This window comes from Malania oleifera, chromosome 2 (genome assembly GCF_029873635.1).
Source record: "Malania oleifera isolate guangnan ecotype guangnan chromosome 2, ASM2987363v1, whole genome shotgun sequence".
NCBI lineage: Eukaryota > Viridiplantae > Streptophyta > Magnoliopsida > Santalales > Ximeniaceae > Malania > Malania oleifera.
The window spans coordinates 95,204,542-95,212,012 of NC_080418.1; the positions used below are offsets into that span (position 1 = coordinate 95,204,542).

At 37.5% G+C, this 7,471-nt stretch overlaps 1 long non-coding RNA gene across 1 annotated transcript; it reads left to right on the forward strand.

Moving 5' to 3' along the window:
• Positions 1–280: 280 nt before the first annotated feature.
• LOC131148601 (uncharacterized) lies at positions 281–2,007 on the forward strand. Its single transcript, XR_009135013.1, has 3 exons — positions 281–684; positions 1,170–1,308; positions 1,420–2,007. It is a non-coding gene; the product is annotated as an uncharacterized LOC131148601 (long non-coding RNA).
• The last annotated feature ends 5,464 nt before the right edge of the window (positions 2,008–7,471 follow it).

The following is a 7,471-nucleotide window of genomic DNA, read 5'->3' on the forward strand; positions in this document are numbered from 1 at the left end:
TTCGGTCCTCTTATTGTTGGGAATCTAAGTATTTTTTTTTTTGTAAAACTCCGGACTTTTCTTGGGAAGACAAAATTGGGTAATAAATAAATAAATAAATAAATAATTCAAAAAAAGAAAAGCATGTGCACGTTGGGGGGAATGATTCCTCCCCAAACAAAAAGCGCGTACGGGGGGAAAGGATATTTTCCATTAGGATATTTTCTACTTCTTGTGGGCTTTGCACACCAAATTGCCCCACTTAGAACCCTATAAAGTACAGGACTTGCACAGGGGGGAAGCGCAGGGAGCCATCCACTATTCACCCCTTTTCTCGAAAAGCATTCATCATTCTCTTCCTCCTTCTCTCGATCTCTCATTCTCCAACCTCCATTTCGGCATCTCACCCACTACCTTCACCCAAGCTCTCTGATTCTCGCACTTGCACACAGAGCACGAACCTCGCCGCCCTCGTCTCTCCCTGCTCTACCATCGTCATAACCACACAGTTCCATCTCCAATCTTCCCCACAGCTCCGACCGCCATTTTCTCCCTGCTCCACAATCACCTCCGTGCACCCGAGCAAGCCTCCCTTCAACTCATGGTAATCTCAGTGCCAGAGTTCTGTTGCCGAAGTTATCCGTCACCTCCAACAGAGTGCTAGACTGAAAACTCCGTCACCGGTCACAATCTTCAGTTACACAGGTAAGGGAAGGAAATTGTGTCAAAGCTGATACTCAGGTTTGGCTTCGCGGTCTCCTCTCTTCTTCTCCTACTTTGCATTTAGATTTTTTTTTGTTTAAGCTTTTGGGATTTTTCTTTCCAATCGGGGATAACTTTATGGTTTGAATATATAAATCCTTAATCTGTGGTTCCTTTTGTTGGAAATTCGTTTTAAATCTCACAGTCTCCCCTGCATCCCGCCGACTACTACCCTCATGCACATACTAGTTTATAGCGCCCTCCCTCTCCCTCTCTCTCTCTCTCTCTCTCCTCTCTCTCTCTCTCTCTCTCTCTCTCTCTCTCTCTCTCTCTAAAGCAGTACTCAGTTTCCAAGCAATGGCCTGTTATGGTTCCATGAGTAGTTTTTTTTTTTTTTCGCCTCCGCCGTTAAAATGCCCTTCAAGCTTCCCCAGGAACCATTGTTCCCTTTAGAGTAAGACTTGACTCTGAGGATGAAATTGGTACAGAAGAAGGGCATAAGCAGAACCAGAAGTAGGACGAGCCATGAAGTAGAGCAGCACCGACGTCGCCAGTGACAGCAGAAACTCTGCTTGAAGCTTATCGTCTAATTATCAGCGTAAATTTTCAAAAGTTCAAGATATTTATGTATGCTTCTCTGAGTTCTCTCTTTTACTTCCCCGACCCTTTGCTTCTCATATTTCTCTCTCAGATCTCACTCCTTGTGAGCATTTGTTCATCCACCCATTTCGTTTTCAGTTCTTAGTCTGGAGAAAACAAGGGAAGAGTTTACATTCGCACAACCAAAGGAAGGCGGTTTTAGATGTCTTGTGTGAGATGAGGAAGACAACCCACCTCTATTTGTCTTTCCCATTCTATGTTCTTCTTTTTTTCTTTTGGGTTTTGCATCTTTCGGTTGTTATGGGCAGATCTTCATAGGTTCTAGCCATGGTCGTCGATCAGATGCCGAAAACCGCAATTCGAACCAGAGGTGATCACGCGGAGTGATCGGCTGAGCAAGAGGGGCAGCTGGTCATTGAAGTTGGTGATCCCCGATTGCCGGAACAGAGACCCATTCGACAGAGTTTGGCTCAGTCAACATTCCTTCCTCACCGTTCCCCAGAAAGCAAAAAGGAAGGAGGAGGAGATGGTGAAGAAACTGAGAGTGCAGAAGAGGAGCACTATCTGAGTCGAGGCAAGAAGAAGGAGAAGTAGTGAGCGTGCTTGAAATCCAAGGTGTAGTACTGTTGAATTGAGTTATTAAAATTTTTGTTAATCAATTCTTAACTATTTTTAATTCTTTTAATAAATTCTTAACTTCTTGTTGATTTAACAATCACACAAAAACTTAATTCTTTATTCAATTCACAACCACACAACTTAAACAAAACTTAAACAACCAATCATTTACCAAGCACGAGTCAATGTATGCACTGCAACACTATCATGATTAATTCAAAGGTAGATTTTAGTGCTTGCAAGTCTCAGCACTTAAAGTAAAGATTAAGAATATATATTTTCTATATAAAGCCATGTATTAATGATTTTGCTTTCTAAATATGATGTGTAATATAAAATCTAACACTCTTTCCAAAAGCTTAGACTTTAAATAAAATTTAAGTTAAAGAGTCTTTTAGTATTAACCAATCAACGTACTCCCTTACGGTTTCTGTAAATTATTGATCAACTAACGTACTCCCTTTCGATTTTCGCAATCCCAAAAAAAAATTAATCTTCAGCTTATTTAATTTCCAAACTATGTAGTATATATGATCAAGAATTTAAATCATCCACACAGTTTATAGGTATGCTGAAAAATAAAGAGAGTAAGAGAAAAAGAAGGAGACCAAGGTTTTTACGAGGTTCAGCTTATCCCCAGCCTACGTCCTTACCTTAGGTAAACCACCAAAGGATTCCACTATACCTGTTCCTTTTCGGGTAGAACAAAACTGTTACAAGTGAACCCCATGTTCAAATACTCCTTCACTAGGTTAGAGCAATGCCTCTCCAAGCAATACCCCATGCTTGGGCACTCCTTCAATAGACTAAAGTAATCATCTCTCCAAGTGATACCCCATGATCGGTCAACGATCCAACAACCTAGAATCACCCTACTATATACAACAACCGATCGCGTCAGTGTGACTACTACTAACTCGGCCTCTAACAACTTAGTCTCTACCCCACACTATCTAATGAATCCTCAAGACACAAAAGAGTGCGTAGAACCTGAATCAAACAATACCACTGCACTATTTGACAAAATGGAAATAGTACCTGTCACCACATTGTTGGCGTTCTCCACATCTTCCAGCATAAGCAAGTACACCCACACCTAAGCGGTGCTCCTCTGGTGACCACCTCGGGATGCCTGGTTACCTCCTCGATACTGAGGCTATGGAGGAGTGTAACTCAACATCGCACGACAGTCGATGTCCTGCCCCAAAACAACCGATGATTTTATGCTTCCCCAGAAAAATTGTCGATGGTTTGTCTCCTGCAAACCATACTACCCTCTTTTATATATACTAAGTCATTTCCAAGTGTCAACCTCTAATCATGACCCCCGACATTTCACACATACTTAACCAACCTAATGCTCCTACTTAAGTTCCAAGTTCCAGTCTCTCAACCTCGAAACGAAACTATCGATGGATTTACCATGATTTTCTTGAAATTGTCATTCTAGGAAAAGCACATAGAATCGTCAAAGATCTCCGCCTCTAAGCTTCCAGACCAAAACCCGACCTAACCTACCCTTCCTATACTTAACTTATCTCAACCTATACTTTGGTAATCATCAACTGTCAAAGTCCGCAGAATCTAGGAAAGCTAGGCTCGAATACCACCTGTAACGCCTCGACCCATCACGTGCGGCCTAAGGTGCTACTTAGTGACATCTATGCACCTGATACCATATCATGATATAATTGCAATGAAATTAAATAATATATTTTCCAAACACATTACTAGAGCTCTAATTACTATAATATATAAATGTCTCCAAATATCCATATTACAACTCAAAATACTCAATCAAAAAGGATACTCAGTCTATACACTGAAATTAGGAATAGCTTCCCAAGAGGGGGGGTGAATTGGAATCTTTTTAATTTAATATATTTTTTTAATCTAGTTCTTTAGATACTAGATAGAACACAACAAATAATATATAGATACACCTTAGAATACTTGTAATTCAAACAAACAAGATAATTAATAACGTTTAAACAATTTAACCACTTAATCAAGGGTAATATATATTTTGTTGATTTCGCTGTGAATATGTACCACCAGCTCTGAATTAACTTCCGGTATGTACCTTTCTTGATTAAGATTTATGCAGATTAACCAACGTACTCCCTTTTGGGTTTCCGCAAATGATTAATCAAAAACGTACTTTCTTAAATACCAAGAATCTTTATTTCTTTCTCTTTAAAACTTATTACCTGCACTTTGAAATCATACAACACAGAAAATAACGTATATAAAATAAAGAAAAATACCCAAGATTTTTACGAGGTTCGGCTTCAACGTAGCCTATGTCCTCACCCTTGGCAAAATACCAAAGGTTTCCACTATCGTAGTTCCGTTACCGGGTGGAACAAAACCTGTTTACAATCACTCTTTTGGTCAAGGCTAGAGCCCGCCTTCTCCAAACAATATATCCTTGCTTGGTCAACGTTCCAACAGCTTGGAAACGTTCAACATCTACAAAAGAAATATCAAAACCTGATGTACAAGAGAAGCTCACTCAAAGAGCAGATTAGTATAGATAAGAACTATGTACTTCAAAAGATAAAATATCAACAATGAAATAAACTTTTGAAGCTTTTCAAAGAATTTACCAAAATCCTTTTCTCCAGATGAGAAATCAGTAATTCTTCAGGATTTAATGAACAAAATATCAGAACAACAATACGTTCAGCTTTGCAAGAGATTGAGTAAGAAATATTAGAACAAAAGAGCTTTAAGAGAGTTTTCAATTACTTGATTGAATTCTTAATTCACAAGAACCATATATTTATAGGCTTTGAAGTAGGTTCCCTTGTTGTAAGAGTTTCCTAAAATGTTTCCCAAGTTGTTTAGAAAATTTGGGTTTCAAACGGCTATATATTAAAAATAAGAATTTTAAAAATTTTGTCCGTTGAACAGTGTTCAGTTGACTAAAGTATCGTGGTCAGTCAATTGAAGTTCCTTAAACCCTTAAAATTTTGAATAAGATACAGGGTCAGTCAACTGAAGTCAGAGTTCAGTTGACTGAAATCGCAGGTTCAGTTGATTGAGGTCACGGGTTCAGTTGACTGAAGTGTCTTATACTTTCAAAAATTAAAACAGGATACAGGGTCAGTCATCTGAAATCAGAGTTCAGATGACTGAAATCGCAGGTTCAGTTGACTGAGGTCACAGGTTCAGTCAACTGAAGTTACTGCTGCAACTCTCTGCCTGTTCTGGAAATTCTTCAGTCAGCTGAACTTATTCTTCGGTTGACTGAAATAATTCTTAAGATGTCTGAACTCAATGTTCAGTCAACTGAAGTCTTTACTTCAGTCATCTGAACTGAAAAGTTCAGTCATTGAAGTCTCTACTTTAGTCTTCTTTACTTTCTTTTAAAAAAAAAACTCTTTTGTTCTCGCATGAAATAAATATTTAATTTAAATAAGTCTTTAAACATTAATAATCTCTTAGAAAAAGCTTCAAAATATATTTCAAAGATATTTTGCCTTTTGAAATACTTACATATATGTTTCCTAGGCCTTCAAGCTTGAGTCCTCTCATCTCTTGAGATATTTTAAACAATTTTCTTGAGCTTCAACAATATCAGACCCTTCATGAATCTTTGAGAAGATATCTTCATACTTGACTTATACTTTATTCTTCTTATAAATCATAATTGATCTAAATTTGAGTTTTTGCTTTGAATCACACTTGATTCATATTTCCTGAAACATCAAAACTCAACTTTGTTTTAAGTTAAATCATCCTTTGTTTGTTATCACCAAAATCAATTGAAAGACCTTGCTAGGCCAACATATACTTTACATGCATCAACTATATCACAAGCTCGACCTCTCTAGCCAGCTAAACACGATCCCTGACATTTCTTGAAAAGATAATTTATATATTAGGGTGAAACACTTCTCAATAAGGAAGACCAAGTTAATATCATTGTGTTGTTAACATGAATTTTAGTGCATACAGAAAATAATCTCGTTCTTCATTCAACCAAAAATAGTATTTAAATTTATAATCATTCTATACAGTTGAAAATACCATTTTTTCCTTCCCACAATATAAATTAGCTCAGTAATTAATTAAGCACGGTTATTAAATCATTGTTAGCCTATACACACACACACACACACACACACACACAATTATTTATAAGTAAAAATTTTCGAGGATTGGGAAGATTACACACCTATACATGTACCTTCCCTCTACTCTAGTACCATTACAACTACCAGGGCACTCACCTTACTCAACAAGCCCTTGGGGTTATATTAATAATTAACCTCATTTATGTAAATTGACAGATATGCATATAAGATAACTCCCTATGACTAACACCATTTACTTCCCCCATGGCATGGGTTGTGCAGCCGAAGGCTGGACTAAGCCTAGGTGATGAGCCCATAACAAAGTCAAAACATCATCCTCTACAAGTACGTCTGCAGGCATCCACAGCCAAGCTGTAGGTCTAACGCCCTTACTTCAACCTCACGCTAGCAATTGGCTTGTTAGCTTTGGTGCAATCCCAAGAGGGAGGTGAATTGGGTATTTAAAATTTATCGTCTAAGTTAAACCAGATAAACAATATTACTAAACTTAGGGCCTGTCTATATAAATGTAAACCTAATCATTCACAATATAACATAGACGTGCAATAAATAAATTGCAGAAATGTAAAGAACATGCATGATATGTTATCGGGGTTTGACCAACTGTGCCTACGTTCTCGCCTTGGCCACGCCAATACAAGGATTACCACTATAATGCTCACTTAAACGGGTGGAGTAGCACCTAATACAACCAGGTCAATTCAAGGGGCTGACCTCAACCGACACGCCTTAACAGGATGGCGTACCTAACTTTCCTAACCGGGTCTAAGCCAATTCGGGACTATTCAATAAGGCTAGTCTCCCTCTTCAAGCCCATATCTGAAAATACAACAGATGTGTATAAAATTTGTACACAGAAATATGCTTCTAGAAAAGCATATGTGTGCACCAATACAACTCAATCAATAATGCAACCGTGAATGATATGTAGATATGCTCAGTGCTCTAATGTGTGCTAAACACTCAATCAAGTATGATAATCAATCAAGATCTAGAGTGTGTATCTAAGTAAGATTTGAAACACAATATTCAAATATTACAAATTAGATCAGGGTTTCAAATATGCTAAGTAAGATAAATCAAACAAACTCAACAGGATATTTCAATGTCTAAAACACAATGGAGTTGTTTGAAAGACTAGCTTTTTGCAAAAGGATTTTTGCACACAAAATTCAGCTTTAGGTAATTTGCAATTATAATACAAGAACCACAACCCTCAAAGTATTCCCACATAAGATTTATCAAATGAAATCCTTAGAAGAACTTTAGGCTATACTCTCAAGTAAAATCAATCAAACTTTATACTAAGAGAGAGTATTAACTAAAGAGATTACACACTATAACCTTATAGAAATACTCACAATGCTTAGAGAAATCAAGATTGAAGAGTATGTGAGTGTTTACAAGAAGTATTTGGCTAATATAGGGTTTTGAGAGTTGAGAGAGTTTTTCCCTAATCAAGTTTGTTA